We start from the raw sequence: 17,054 nt of genomic DNA, 5'->3' as shown, positions 1-17,054 counted from the left end.
ATAAATTATTAATTTTAAGATATTCAAACTTTTTTTAAAATTAATTTTAAGATATTCAAACGTTTTCTTAAAATTAAATTTAAATTTTTAAAAATTAATATTTTATTTGGTGGAGTCATTTAGAATGACTCCATCACTTTATAGTGTACTTTTTTATATTTTTTTAATATAAAAATTTAATATTTAATATTTTATTTTGGTGGAGCCATTCTTTATGGCTCCACCTCTTGGTTCTCTACCATATATAGAATGGTGAAATTGTTGTGCTCACTAGGAGAGTTCAAAAAATCTATTCAAGATGAATAATGAGGTGTTTTTGGTGTATGTTCTTTTTATGGTGAAATTACAGAAGGTGATGTTGTTTGTGTATTTCAAGGTCGGCAAAGAGTAGGTTTGCGATTCAAAAAAAAATGTGAAGCTGGCAGAAATGAAAAGGAAGATCAGTGCGAAAATAGCTATCCATTGTGGAAGGGTGATGTCCAAATTATTTTACAAGTTTCCAGTCTCTATAGATCTGTTCAAATATTGTGAGATACAGTTGTTAGATGATGATGACTTAGGCACTATGATGGAAATATGGTAGTTGACTGGGAGTGAGAACCCCCAACCAGTTGAATTATTTGCCGAGTTAGCAGACTTAGAGCCTGTTGAGAATATTAGTCCAATAAGTCAACATTGCGAATTTGACTTTAATCTTAATGTTAGATGGACAGACCAATTAGAATGTGAAAGGAAATCGCAGATACCCAAAAATCCTAATTATGGTGGAAGTTCGTATAACAACCCTACCCTGGTCCCCATCTACAAATACATTCAGGGTTGATAATAAGCACAGAGGCAAATGTCAGAGAAATGACCAATAATGGTGAAGATTCTGATCAAAACATTGAAGATTTTAGTGACCCCAATGTTGATGAGGTTCCAGACATATCGATGATGAAGGCCCGGAGGAGGTTGAAGATGTTCACAGCCCTTCATTCAGTAACCCGAGTTGTGGCATTATTTTACAAAATGAATCTGGGAGCGACATGTTGAACATAGATCCAGATGTAACGCATGCATCCGAGTTTCCCGAGTACATCGATATAGTACCTGCTCATAGATTGGCGATAAATTCACAGTTTGAGGAGTTGTTCGTTAGGCAACAGTTTGAGAACAAGGTGGATTGTGTGTTTGCCATCAAACAATATAGCATGAAATTGTCGATTGATTACAAGGTTGTCAAATTTACACCGACATTATATGTTGGAAAATGTTGGAGAGCCGGCGATGGGTGAGGTTGGAGAGTTCGAGCTGCATTTACAGAGGATTCAACAGTGGCAAATATGAAAATTAGAAGGGCGTCATACATGTACTGTAGCACATATCTCTCAAAACCACCAGAAATTGGATGCCAAAAATATTTGCAACTGCATCATGCCACTAGTGAAATATAGCCCAATCATTCCTGTGTCAACATTGATTGCAGACATGCAAGCTCGATTTCAGTACAAAGTGTTGTATAGAAAAGCGTGGTGGGCAAAACAAATGGCTATGAAACAATTGCATGGCGACTGGGATGAGTCATACAATAAACTTTAGGGTTGGATTTCAGCGATGGTGGAGTACATCCCAGGAACTGTCGTAGACTTGCAAACGTTGCCTTATAGAGGCCCTAATGGACAATTGGATCTGGGAAGAAGAGTTTTCCATCGACTGTTCTGGACTTTCGATCCATGTGTTAGGGCATTCCTCCATTGCAAACCTTAGTGCAAGTTGATGCAACATGGCTTTATGGAAAATACACATAGATACTTCTGATTGTGGTTGCACAAGACGGTAACAGAAATGTACTACCGATTGCTTTTGCCATCATGGAGTCCGAGAACTCCAAATCGTGGACGTATTTCATTCAGAACTTGCGGAGACATGTTGTCAGGCAAGACCACATTTGCATTATCTCCAACAGATTGAAGGGTTTTGTTGCTGCGATTTGACAGCCGAGGTTCCGTGGAGGTCCGTCTATTGTATTCGTCACATCGTTGTCAACTTCCACAATGAGTACAAGAACAAAGACTGGCACAAACAAATTTTGAACATGGGTAAAAATATCGTATTTAAATTCGTATTTGTAATTATTTCGAGTCTATTTCCTAATTCGGATGGTAACGCATTTTGTCGGGATACATACGTAGGATATAAGCTAAAAGCACACCGTTTCAGACATAAGTTAGCGAGGTTAGAGAATGATATGGCGGGGTCCAACCCTTCTCTCAGACAGTGGTTGTGTAGCATGGAGTTGTGGCAATGGGCTTAATGTTTTGACGAGAGGTACCGGTATGGTCAAATGAAAACTAACCTCGTTGAGGCCATTAATTTCGTCTTGAGACGTACGCGTCACTTACCAATTTCAGTAGTTTTTTCAACCACATTTTACAGGCTAGCAACTTTAATGCCAAAAATGGGGTTGAAACAAGCAAAACAGTTAGAGGTAGGACACGTGTACGTCGAAAAAATTAGGGATGCCATGAAAGAGAACACTCAAAGGGCTAGGTCGATGAATGCAGAACTATATTTCCAAAATTTAGAAACTTTTCGAGTGATAGAGTATATTAGTCGTCGATCGGAGATCCTGCCACGGTCCTACGGAGACTTCAAAACAGGCGATTTGAGTACGGGATTCCAAACACTACGGTATCCGTATGTACATGTGGTTGCAGCGTGTGCTACCTACAGTTTGAATGTCGAATAATATATTGATGATGTGTTACAGTTTGAATGTTGAATAATATATTGACGATGTGTACACACTCGAACGTACATTGCGTATTTGGCATAATGAGTTCCCCATATTAAGGGATATATCGACATGGGAAGTGCAACCGCCTATGTTCGGGATGTTGCCAGATCGATCACTACGTAGGAGAGTCAAAGGTAGACCGACAACAATAAGGATTTGGAATGACATGGATATAAGAGAACAAAGTTGATCCAAAGCGTTGCACCATATGTAGAACAATTGGCCACAATTGGAGCAAATGTCCACATGGAAACGTCTACACAGGTCAATCTTCACGGTCTGAAAGAAATTAAATGTTGTACATGATGTTTGTATTTTATGATCTTTTAGAAATAAAGTTTGTATTATTTAGTGTTAAGCTTTTATTTAAAATTAATAGTTGCAACTTTAAATACTTTAAAAGATATTATAAATTATAAAAAAAAAACTAATATATAAGTTGTGTAACCCTAAACTAATACAACAAATATTATATAACACTTGAAGTTTATATAACTCAAAATTGGAAAGAACCGAGAGTGTTATCGTCATTCGGGGTATAGCAATTTACGGGCCTTCGTTGACAGGGTGGACGTTGGGGTATGCTGTACACATCAAGAGGATCAGAAGTTAGATCAAACGTGGCCTGAGGCGGGGTGGGGTACATGTTATTACCAAACATATCAAATGATATCGCTGGTTGCTGTGGGTGAAATGAACTTGAACCGCCTATGTCCGGATGATATGAACTCGAACCGCCCATGTCCAGGTGATATGAACTTGAACTGTTAATGTCCGAGTGATATGAACTGCTTTGCGGCTCATCACAAAAAACGCCAACCCATTGGTCCGATGTGTTCAAATGTTGGTCTTCCAAGTCGGGCTCTGCCAGATGTTGATCCTTTAGCTCCCCATAGGTTGATTTTCATGTCTATAGCCATGACCCGGTACTATCATAAGTTGTCCACCACATAAATAAAAGTGTCATTAAGTCATGCACCACTACATGTGTTCAGTCAAGGGACTGAAGTCAAACATGCAGGAGTGCATCTCAGGTCGCCTATCGTACCGGGCATTCCATAGTGCTACATAAGATTGATGTTCCACACTCCAATCTGTTGTATGTTTCCCCCTCATAGTCTTACCGTGGACATCAGCAAATTGTTGTGGCTCGACCGGCACAAATTGTCGCCACCTAAATTGTCACATAACTCGATCATCGTTGTACCACTCAACGGTTGAGAAGTTGAGCACCAGCGTGTTAATGCACCACATATGGGCTTTAGCATGAACCCACTAAGGATTAAGGGTTGCAATGTTCATTGCAGAATACGACATCCATAAGAACTACACAATATAACATAATGAGTCAAGTCACATCACATACTGCAAGTTGATAAGTTAAATCAACGTTGCTTAAACCATATAAATATATATTACTTTATCTTCGGCGTACGCCTTTATCATTTGGTGGTAAATGATTAAGGTTTGGCTCGCACCAATTCCCGGAGACGTGGCCTATTTGAAACCGAAACAAACATGTTAGCAGTTAAACTTTAAAAAATATTATCCACACTTATGAGTTGTTAATTGTTAAGTATAATTTTGTTTTTACCTATTTATAAGTGGCCACGAATATGGTTGGTGCCTAACAGCCGCTAGAAACAGCATCCTATATAAAGTCCAAAACTGTAGTAGACCCACACAACCAGCTATGTTACTAACCCCATGTTTTGTTGCTCGGTAAAGCTCATAGTACAATGCGGCCAACACTGCTGATCCCCAGATGTAACTACCGGCACGAGAAAATTCCTCCAATAGAGGGAAGTACTTTAAGAGGACCCTAGTAGACGTGTTGTTCGGCATAAGTACCCCCCGATCAGCTACATAATATAGGCTCGAGCAGCACACATCACCTCGTACTTAGTGGCAGTGCTCGATAACTCCTTAAAATTTGCTCTCAACTATGTCAATGTCAAGCAAGTGAAATTTTGTTCCCATCATTAGGGAACCGTCCAAGCAATATGTGGCATAGTACTGAAAGTTCCAACACTTTGCTTCGACCCGTGACCACAGCACCGTCAACTCGTAACCCAAGTTGCCTAGCGACGTCTCCCAATGTGATAGTGCACTCCTTGCACGACATAATGAAGGTATGGGTCTCTGTACACCACCACTCAACCAAGGCGGATATTAAGTTAGCCCTCAAGTCAAACCTCCAGATCAATGCAACGTCCCCAAATCCCGCCAACTGTAAGTATGACATGATCCGCTTGTCCGGATTGTACTTGGGAAAATGAAACCATGACCTCAAAACCCGATACCCATCCTGTATGGTAAATTTTTTATAAAAATATGATAAATTAATTATCTATATAATTTAAACATAAAATTATATATTGAAGACTAAAATTGAAAGGTTGATAAAACAAAAACATCACACTTATACCATACCAACGTAACCATTCTAAGTATTTTTTATTTAAGTTAAATTAAATAAGTAATAATATATTAATAATAGAATGAAGGTTTGTCATAAAATGTTAATAATAACATGTAGAAATAAAATGTGATTATTATGTCCTAATCATAGTTAAGCATTAAATATAAAGGCAACTATATAACTACAAAAAATACCTAAAAATAATAATAATGTCTTAAAAACTATAGGTTGTATGGGTAAATATAAAAATAAAAGAAGACTTATTTTTATTGAATTGATATCTATAATAATATATAGAGTTTTACATATAATATAAACTAGACATATTCAAACTTGAAAATTTATTTTACATACGAGAACTTTTATAAAAAAAATGATTTTTTTTATAAATATTAGAAAAATACTGTAATTTCTACAAAATATAGGGACTTTAAAATAAAATTTCTCTTTTTTGGTGGAGCCAAATAAATTGGGGCCACCGGTTTCTAAAGTTTCCCACCTTTTTTCCCTTTAAAAATTTAAATATATTAAAGGAAACCTTTTTATGTCTTTACCTATTAAAAAATATATTAAAATTTTAAAATTGGTTATACTTAAATTTTTTTAATATGTTCAAAATTTTAATATATTTAAATATATTCAATTATTAAAAAATTAAAATTGGTTATACTCAACATTTTCTTTTAACATATTTAAAATTTTAAAATTTTAAAATTTCTTAAAATTTTAAATATATTAAAAAATATTGTTTCTCTTTTCCTATTAAAAAATATATTAAATATATTAACATTTTAAAATATATTTTTAAAAAATATATTGAATATATTAAAATTTTAAAATTGTTTATACTTAACAATTTTTAATATATTTAATTTTTTAAAAATATATTAAATATATATAAATTTTAAAATTGCTTATACTTAACATTTTTTAATATATTTAATTTTTTAAGTTTTTTTAAAATTTTAAATATATTAAGTCTTTACTTATTAAAAATATATATTAAGTATATAAATTTATAAATATGTACTAAAATTAAAAAATTAATATATAAATTTATGAATGTGTACTAAAATTAAAAAATTATAACTAACACATAGAAATCAATTTCATGTAAGAAAATAGTTAAAAAGGGATAATAATAACTAAATAGAGATCAGTTTCATGCAATCAAAACATGTTGAGCAAATAGTGTTTAGCAAGAAAAAAAAACTAAAACGATTTTTTATTTAATTTATAATTAATTTTACTGTTTCGTTGATCTTCAATGAAGTGTGATCCGTATTTGCTCCAGAAGACATTTTGATATCTGCATAATATAAAAAAAACATAAGTACAATATAATTAATTATTATATTACAATAACTATAAAATATAAAAATAAAATAAAATAAAAAATTTAAGTAACTTACTTTTTTCCCCTCTTTTCTTTCTTTTGAAGGGGGACCAAACCCTCTTATATAATAACATTCATCCCTTTTTTTACAATAACATGATGTGATCAGTTATAATATATATTTTTAATTTTTAATTTAAATTTTATTTTTTAATATATATTTTTTTAAATAAATTCATTTTTTTAACAAATAAATTTTTTAACAATTTTTTTATTTTTTTAATTAATTAAAATTTCATTTTTTAAATAAAATATTATTTTTTAACTTTTAAATAGAATTTAAAAAAAGGTTTGAATATCTTTAAAAATAATTTAAAAATCATAATTTAAAATATTATAAAATAAATTAAAAAATATTATAAAACTAATAATAAATTTGAAAGGTCATATCTTTAAAAAATTTAAATGTTTTATATTATTAAAAAATATCTTTAATATTTAAAATTTTAAAAATAATTTAAAAAATATATATTTAAAACTTAAAATATATATATTATAAAACATTTCAAATATACATTTCAAATTTTTTAAATTAATAATAAAATAAATAAGGATAAAGACAAAACTTAAAAAAATAAAAAAAATTAAAAAAGAAGAAAAAGAAGAAATAATAGGACAAAAGTTAAAAAAAGTAAAAAAAATAAAGAAAGAATTGGCTCCACTAGAAAATAATTTTTTTTTAAAGTCTCTCATATTTTTAAAAATTGTAGTATTTTCTTGGTATTTATACAGGAGGTGCCATCCTACATGGCTCCACTAAAAAATTAATTTTTTTCCTAATTACTGACGTGGCATGTTGGTGGCGCCAAACTTTTTAGCTCCACCAACTTTTACTATAGATTTTAGGTCATTTACGTGTTAAATTAAAAAAATTAGTCATTTATGTAATTAATTAATTTTTTAAGTTATTTTTATAAAAAAAACCTACTTTCCTTCCTTCTTTTTAATGCTTAATTATAAATGTGTTAAAATAATTAATTAAAAATAAAAAATATTTTTTAAAATAATAAAAATGTATTAATATCTAATTACAAATATTCAACGGTTATATTTAAATATTTAAAATATAGTTTATATATTTTAATTAAATTTTATAAATAATTAATATTTATTTCTTAAAAATATTTAAAATTTATATTTCATATATTAATTTATTAACAATAAATTATAATAAATTTTTTTATATTCTTATTAAAATATAATAATATTAAATACTTTGAACATTATTTAGATGCATATTTGTTATTTAAAAAAAACATTTAATTTCTCAACAGTATTTTTTGACAACGATGCTAAATACTCAAATCTTAAACTAAACTTTTCAAAAATATTTTTTAAAAATACTTTTTAAAAATATTACTAAACTAGCCCTAAATTATAATATTATGCTACATCTACAGTACATGCAGCAATTACTATAGTAAAAATATCTGTAGCTAGTGAGAAGAGAACGTGATGCCATGTTACCCCTTCCATCCACAAACTATAGTGGAACACTAGAATATATATCTCAGACAATTTCTTAGATTCAAACCCACAATATAAATTCAAAATAAGTGATAGTTAAAAAAAAAAAAAGTGATAGTTAACACTCTCTTAATTGCCAATTTTACTATTAAGTCTTAAATGTTAGAAAAATACCAATCCACCATTATTAGACATTTACATATCTTTTTCATTGGGATAATGATTCTTTTTTAAAATTGATTTTTGGTCTTCTAATTTTATAAAAAAAATTATTTTAATTTTTTTATCTTTTTTAGTCTTGAATTTGTATTTTTTTTATCAAATTATCTCAAAACGAACCGAAAAGTAATGTTTGTTAACTTTATTGACATATGAATTACCATGTGAATGACATGTCACCATTTTATATTTTTTAAAATTTTTAAAATAATTTTTGAATTTTAAAAATTTAATTAAATGTTAACACGTGATCCATATATATGTTATGTCAGCAAAATAAATAAATAAAATAACTTTTCTATTTATTTGGAGTGATTTGACAAAAAACATAAGTGTAAAGCTAAAACAATGAAAAATTAAATAAAATATTAAAATATATTTTTTAAATTTGGAACGTGAAATAAATCGTTATTATTTTTTCATTTAGTAACAAAAAAATAACAAAATTGAATTTTATTATTATTTTTCTTCAGACTTTAGTTATGATTTGAAGGTTTTTAATGTTATAATATTTTAATTGTGAATTTAGTAATTTAATTAATTATGCATGTAGCATTCTATTTTTTAAATAAAAATATTAATATAAAATAAAAATAATTGTAATCATTAAAGTTATAATGATATTGAATATATAACACTGATATATCGGCTTCACTTTTATTTTTATAATAAATTTTTAACAAAAATAATTATAATTAATTTATTAATGATTTTCTATTATAAATATTGAATATAAAACTAATAGATAAGTTACACATTTTTAATATAACAAATTTTAACGTAAAATATAAAATAATTACAATTATACTTTACTTTATTAATAATAATTCCTGTCGTAACTATTTTTTTAAAAAAAAAGGGTATCGACTTGGAGAAAAACGAAAACGGGAGTCGCCACCGATCTTTTTAGGTGTGATTGGATCACCTTGTAAAAGTGATTGTTTTTAATAAATGGTTTGATTTATTTAAACAACGATTTTGGTCCACGTAAATCAAGAAAACAGGTTCGAGAGTCGGTTACGCATGAGGAAGGATTAGCACCCTCGTAGCGCCTAAAAATTGGTACCTAGTTGATTAATTAATATCTTAGTGTCGAAAATTGAAAGCTTGAAAGACATTGAAATACGATCCCTCTTAGTAAAAAAGCTAATTTGAAAATGACCGAATAGATTAAAACAAACGTTAAAGACTCTCTCATCTCGAAGCAATAAAATGTCACGCCCAGTAAGTTAAGACACGACATCTCAAACTTTGAGAATGAGCTTGCCTTTATTTAAAATTCATATATTCTAAAAATTTTTTTTAAAAGGTTGTTCGGTTATTTAGGATAAACAAGAAAAGTCGAAACCCAGTAAGTTAGGGCACGTTTTCTCGAATTTCCTAATACCGAATACTGCCTTTATTTTAAAACAAATTCTTACTTCGAGGTAACAAAGTGTTATACCCAGTAAGTTAGGTCACAACACCTCGTACTTCCAAAAATAAGTATTATTCAAAACTCGTATTGCGATTTAAAAGAGTATTCCGTATTTAGATTAAATGAGAAAAGTCGAGACCCAGTAAGTTAGGGCATGATTGTCTCGAATTATCAAATACGGAATATTTATTTTTATGAAAGAATTATTATTGGGTTAGATAAAACCTAAATTCGTGATGGAACGAGATAATAAAGAACGCATAACAAATAAAAATCAATAACTATAACAAGATAAACATAAACATAAATATGAATAGTAACGATAAATACGAAGGTAAGATAAATGAGTCGAACAAATAATAAGAAAGGGAAATAATGAATAAGCTAAATGTTTGAAATTATTTAAAAAACTATAAGTAGAATAGATGATGAAATAATAATAAAAAAAGTAATGATATGTAAATAAAATAAATATGCTAAAAAATATATATTTATTAAATTAGTTAATATAAAAAATAATAACATATAAGTAAATACAAAAAAAATAAAATATAATAATAATAATAGTAAAAACACAATAGTAATAATAATGAAAAGGTATTATAATATAATAGTAATAATGATGATAATAGTGGTATTAGTAATAATAATAATAGAAAATAATAACAATATTAAAAATAACACTCTCTCCCTCCCTTCTAAATCCGGCTATTGGTCCGATTTTGCTCCGGTCACGGACCCCCACGGGCCGCCGTCGGTGCCACCGTACACGGCGGCCGGACCTCATAAAAAAAACCTTTTCGGTAATGAAAATATGGGTAAGCTTCTTACTTTTATTTTTACTTTCGTATAAAAAATAAAATAAAATTAAAAGGAAAACAATAAACAAACAAAGAACTTAAGATGAGAATAGACAGAAGAAACCTCTTTTGCTTTGATCTTTTGATTAATCTCCAAAAACTAGCATTTCCAAAAAAAAACCCCTTCTAACATAGTCTTGAATGCTTTTATAGCCAAATTTTACAACTAATCTTTTTGTAGGCAAGTGGAATGGTTGGAATGGTTTAGTGGGGTGGTTGGGGTGGTTTAGTGGGGTGGTTTAGTAGGGTGGTTGGAGTGGTTGAGTGGGGTGATTGGAGTGAAGATATTTGGATTTATTTATTTATTTTTTTATTTCATAAATGGGCCACTAGGGTTTAGGTGATTAGGTTTTGGAGGTTGTTGGGTTTTTAGATGTTGGGCTTTTTAGCCCGGGCAAAATTTTGGCTGTACAATTCCATTATAAGAGTAATTGTTACAACTATTATCTCTTAATTAATTACTTTATCCATATATATATTAAATTATACTTACTATTTTAAATTCAGTATAACTTAATTAATGTTACAATTATATATTAATTTATTTATATTAATTTTATAGACACTATAACAAAAACAAAAAAAAATAAAAAGTATGGGTATATAAAATATTGAATTTTTTTAGTAAATTATAAGAGGAAAGTAAAACTTTACTAGCAACACTTTAGTTATTAAGCCAACAAACGAGATTCAAAATATCGATTTTTAAAATATGATACAAACATGATTTTTTAATGTTACACAATTACTTTATTTATGATTTGAATTATTTTATTATTAAAATATTTTAACCATCATTAATAATAAATTACACTAAATATTTATTAAATAATAAAAGTAATTATATATTTATATTGTAATCTAGAAACTAGTTGTACCTTACAAGTTGGTGTCTTCTTTTCAGTAAGTGGATTACATGATGACAAGGATGTATACTAAATTTAATTCCCACTCATTCATTCCATGAATATAACCTGAAAATGGTTGAGAGTTAGTTCAATGGTGTCATGATTTCAACATTGAATCATTTTGGTATTATCGGTACCATATCCATCTGTATTAATTGGTACAAGAATTTAATAATATTTAAATAATATTTACTATTTTTATCTTTTTTTTTAATTTTTCATAATTATATGTAAAAATAATTAGGTTATTTAATGTAATTAATAAATTTAAATCTTATACCTGCATAAAAATATATTTATGTGTATGTAGTTAAGTTAAGATATATACATTGATAAATCTAAAATGGTACATAGTAATACTAAAATAAAAACAATATGTTTATTAATATAATACTTCTAGTGAAGTTAAAAACAACGGTTTATTAATATAATACTTCTAGTGAAGTTAAAAACAACGGTAGCAATGTGATTAGTTATTGTCGCAATAAAATTAGATATTGTAGCAGTGATATTAAAATCATAGATGGAATGTGTGTTTCGATTCAATCGCAATGGTAACGATGAGGTGAATTATAATGAGAAAGGTAAATTACCAATAAGAACATTCAATAAAAATTATATAAAATAAATTATTAAAATTATATTCATATTAAATTATAAATTAATAGTTCTCAAAAATTATATATTAATAAAATAAAAATATTTTGCATTAATTATGATATAATAATCCGTACATTGCCAAATAGAATTTTTAGACTTCACAAGTAGAATTAATGATTGACAAGTATCCTATATGAGTATAGTATAAAATTAAAAAATAAATATTTTAAAAAAGTAAACATGTAACAATTTATGAAATTTCATATTTTAATTAATCATATTAATTGTAATAATAAAAATATGCCTGACAAATTATTATATAATAAAATTAATAATTATATTAAAATTACATTATTTTAAAATATATATATAAACTAGGCAGGGACAATGCTCCCTGCTCAATTTAGATAAAAAGAACAAAGTTAAAGTTGGAAAATTTTACTTTAGAGTTTTTTTAAATGCAAAGTGGGTAATTTCGTATTAGTTGAGAAAAGATTTCTAAAAGGGTTTATAGTTTTATTTCTTATTTTTATGTTATTGTCATTGTTAGGTTCGGTTTGTGTTTGTGTTACAATGTATTGTATGTGTTTTTTTGATAATTTTTTTTTAAAATTATTTTCAGAATATTTTTAGTTGCGAAAAATTTGATTAATGGTACTTTTTGAGAAAATTGATACTGTGTATTTTACTGTTTTGTCCTTTCAAAAAATAATTAAATAGTAAGCCATTTTTTCTCTTTTTACACATGAAGTAAACAACAATCTTTCTCTCATTCTTCTTTTCTCTAGTTTGTTTTGTTTTCAGCAATTTTTCAGTTAAAATTCCAACTACATTTTCTGCTTTGTTTTTTTTGTTCTTTTCAAGAAGAGTAATACCAATTGTATTCCACCTTCTTTATTCGTATGTACGAATATGGAAGTATTGTATTAATCTTGGAGGTGATGTCCTCTACACAATTACACCGATCAATATGGATTTATTTCTAAGACAGTAATTCTTCTATAGCACAGTGATTATTTTTTTATTTGTTTACATTTAATTTATTTTTGTGTTAGTAGTAATAAGTTGATTTTGCAATAGTATATTTTCAACCACTAGAGCTTGAAATCCCAATGAAAATAAAAGCTTTTAGTGCATTTAAATTGGTTTTGTTATGTTTTCCAAATGCAACTTAATAATGATATGTTGGAAAAAAGAAAAACAGGTTTAACTTTAATCAAATCTAAATGAAGAATTTTTTTTATTTTTTGTGTTTGTTTTACAATTTATTTAGAGTTAATAATTATTTTTTATAATAATATTATCTCTAAAATTTATATATATAAATATATATATTTTTCCTTTGAAAATATAATGTGTTTTACTATTATATCAAAAGTTTTAGTATATATTAATTTATATATATATACACTTGCAATTTGTGACCCACACTCGTGATGAACAACTTCTGTTTTGGATAAGAAAGAAGACAGATAAATTATAAAGAAAAGAAGAAAAAAAGCAGTGCAAAAGGTGAAGGTAAATATGGGATTATGTTTATTAAAATGTAGTTAATAATCATAATGGCGCATAGGTTGTAAAGTTGTAATGGCGTAAAGGATGCAGAATAATCTTGGTTTGGTTCAACTTCAATCGCAAGTTCCAAGCATCTGCTTCACCTTCCATCATCCTTTATTGCCACTTTACTCAACCTCCAAAGAAAAAGACAAATTATACCTTATTCTTTTTTATTGGTATTACTATAAAGGTCTTTGTCATGGAGGTATTCAAGTAATATTTTTTCAAAAACTCGAATAATCTTAGAATTAAAATTTAGTCTGAGAAAGAAGTTTACTTTACGTTAAGATTTGGGTTGAATCCACGTCAGGTTGAACCCTAAACAAACATTTCCTATAGGAAAAAACTACACAATGGCACCGATTCCAAACTTCGTTATTAGGTCAAGCATATGTGCATATAATAAGAATAATATTTCATCTTTCTTTTAGATTCCCTCAAGCTAAAGTTTTCATTCACATCTTTCTAAGCAATATTGGAATACCTACGCGGCTAAGCACATGATTCTTTTCTTGAAACTTGAATTTTAACCACTATCTCTAATAGTTCTATTATAGAAATTAAAAAAATATGATTAAACTATATAAAATATAAAACGAACATAAAACAGAATCCGTATGTCATTTATTTTTATAAATTAGATTTATATTTAATGTTTAATACGACATACATATATATATTGCATGTTATTTTTGTCAGAGTTTGTTAAGTGATAAACTCTACTTATATACTATGGACAGTTGATATTACTGCATGTTAAAATCAGCTAACAACAAAGAATGGAAATGAAAAAACAAAAAGTAATAAATGGTGTATTTATTTTATTTAATAGACTCTAATAATTCATAAAAATCGAGTCTTTGATATATATACATGATTAGCTAATGGTCAATTTAGATTTCAATGCTAACAATTGAACTTATCGACTTCAAATTTTTTATTAACTGAAAATTAACTTAGTTATAACTGTTAACTAATTAATCAGACTTAACTGATTGCTAACAACTAACTGCAGCAGCCTAACAACTAATTACTTAACGGCTAACACAACTAACATTAGTTTAGCAAAGCTCATTCCTTAATCCCAACTAGTTGCTCCTGTCAACTTCTGGTTTGCAACTGCTCATGTATGCTAATAACTCCAAGCTTAGTCATGAATTTGGTGAACATACCAACAGACAGAGGATACCAACAGACAGAGGCTTGGTGAGCACATCTGCAACTTGGTCTTGTGCTAGAACAAGACCAACAAGCAATGTGCCTGTTGCCACCTTTTTTTGCACAAAAAATAAGTCAAGCTCTACATGCTTGAACTTATAGTACAAAATTAGATTCGCTGAAACTACCAAAGCATCTGAATTATCACACTATACAACAGCTTTGCCACTAAATTGAACTTGCAACCAAGTCAACAATGACTCTAGCCATGTAACTTCTATAGTGGCATGACCTAAACTCCTATATTTAGCCTTTGTAGTGGATCAATAAATCACATGTTGCTTTCTAAAGCATTTGGAAACAAAAGTGCCTCATAGGAAAATACAGAAGCCAGTAGTAAAATGCTTGTCATCAAAATCAATGCCCCAATTAGCATCTAAGTAACTAATAAGAGACAAATGAGATGCACCAGTGAAAGATATTCCATACTCCAAGGTAGCCTGCAGATATCTCAAGATACATTTTACTACTTTAAAATGTTGATCAAGAGGCTTGTACATGAATTGACACAACTTATTAATAAAGCAATCTCAAGCCTAGTAATAACTATGTACTGCGATGCCCCTACTATACTCTTGTATTCTGACTCATTTTTTATAGGACTCCTTACATGAGCAAACAAATTGCATAAAGTGACCATAAGAGTGGGAGTTCCCTTAGATTGATCTATGTGACTCCTTCTCAACAAATCCAAAATGTACTTCCTTTGACTAAGAAATAGTCTTGTAGGAGTATAAGTCACCTTCATACCTAAGAAATAACTCAGTTTCCCTAAGTCTTTGAGAGAAAACTTTGAATCCAGATACTTGGTAAAGGCATCTACACATGTCTACTTGTTACCAGTGACAATTATGTCATCTACATATACCAATACATAAAGTACCATATCTCATGATCTTTTGATAAAAAGAGAATCATCTAATTTGGACAAAACAAAACCTATAGCCACCAAGTACTTTCTTAGCTTGTGGAACCAGGATCGAGGAGTCGCTTGAGCCCGTACAAAGCCTTTTTCAACTTGCATACTAGTTGTTGGTCTCATTTGTATTGTTCAACCCCTGATGGTTGAAGCATATAAATATTCTCTGTGAGATCACTATTCAAAAAAGCATTTTGATATCAATTTGTCTTAACTGCCAGCCAAAGGTCAGAGCAAGAGTTACGACCACTTAGATTGTTTTTGGCTTAACCACTAGACTGGAGGTCTTTTGGAAGTCAATACCAACCTCTTGCAGGTATCCTTTTCCTACTAATCTGCCCTAGAGCGAGCAACAAAACTATCAACATTTTCTTTTAGCTTAAAAATCCATTTACACCCCACAACCTTCCCATTTGCAGGTAGATGCATTAAATCTCATGTATAGTTCTTAATAAGGCCATCAAAATCTTGTTGAGTAGCCTTGGTCCATTCAACACAGGTAAAGGCCTCTTTAATGGTCAGAGGCTCTTGGTCACAAACTTCAGTTAAAAACACCTTAAGCTTGAAGATTCTAGTCTTGGAACATGTATACATTGGATGAGTGTTGGAACAGTCAGGAAATGAAGGTGGGCTGACCATTGGAACCTCGGTAGAAGCACTATAAGAACCAAAACCAGTTGCATCCAAAGAGATAGGAAGAGAAGAGGGAGTGCCTAAAAAAAACCTGATTGAGGACATACTAGCTGTAGAGCCTAGTAATCCAGGTGATGCCTTACTGAAAGAGGCCTATTCAACTAAAACAAGCTACTAGAAGGACAAAATAAACACATTTGACCTATAACATCCAAAATTTAGGAGGTTAGATGACATGAATCATCAAGAAAGAAGCCTTAGCCTAGGTGGTAGAGAGATTAGTAAACTCCTTAAAGGGCCAAGGTTCAAGCCCCACTCTTTTCATATTTTTTATATTATTTTTCAATAACTAATGAACAAACTCAGTCTGATATATATATATTAGATGTGGTAGACATATGCCAAGTATTGGAAACAACTTGAGTGGTAATGCCTTTCATTTCCCTTTTGTCCCTAGGTTCAAACTACGCTACTCACCTTCCCATTTCTTTATTTTGGATGGCAAAAAGAGTTATTTTCCTAATCAGTCCCTCAAATTTTGAAACCTTAAGTATTTAATAATTTTCCCTAATCATATTAGAATTTTGGTTTTCCTTTTCAACCTAAACAAGAATTTCTATCCCTATTTCTCCCCCCATTCTTTCTTTATCTTTTCTTTT

At 29.2% G+C, this 17,054-nt stretch overlaps 2 long non-coding RNA genes across 2 annotated transcripts; both read right to left on the bottom strand.

The window, feature by feature from the left end:
• Nucleotides 1-3,198: 3,198 nt before the first annotated feature.
• LOC107950699 (uncharacterized) lies at nt 3,199-6,738 on the bottom strand. The gene is made up of 5 exons (XR_001698148.2): nt 6,614-6,738; nt 6,452-6,510; nt 4,374-5,087; nt 4,199-4,276; nt 3,199-4,105 (listed from the first exon to the last, which is right to left on the bottom strand). It is a non-coding gene; the product is annotated as an uncharacterized lncRNA (long non-coding RNA).
• Nucleotides 6,739-10,281: 3,543 nt separating this feature from the next.
• LOC121204946 (uncharacterized) lies at nt 10,282-10,956 on the bottom strand. Its single transcript, XR_005900092.1, has 2 exons — nt 10,625-10,956; nt 10,282-10,496 (listed from the first exon to the last, which is right to left on the bottom strand). It is a non-coding gene; the product is annotated as an uncharacterized lncRNA (long non-coding RNA).
• Nucleotides 10,957-17,054: the final 6,098 nt, after the last annotated feature.

Source organism: Gossypium hirsutum, chromosome A08, assembly GCF_007990345.1.
Source record: "Gossypium hirsutum isolate 1008001.06 chromosome A08, Gossypium_hirsutum_v2.1, whole genome shotgun sequence".
In the NCBI taxonomy this organism is placed as follows: domain Eukaryota; kingdom Viridiplantae; phylum Streptophyta; class Magnoliopsida; order Malvales; family Malvaceae; genus Gossypium; species Gossypium hirsutum.
This window is presented reverse-complemented; position numbering and strand designations above follow the sequence as displayed.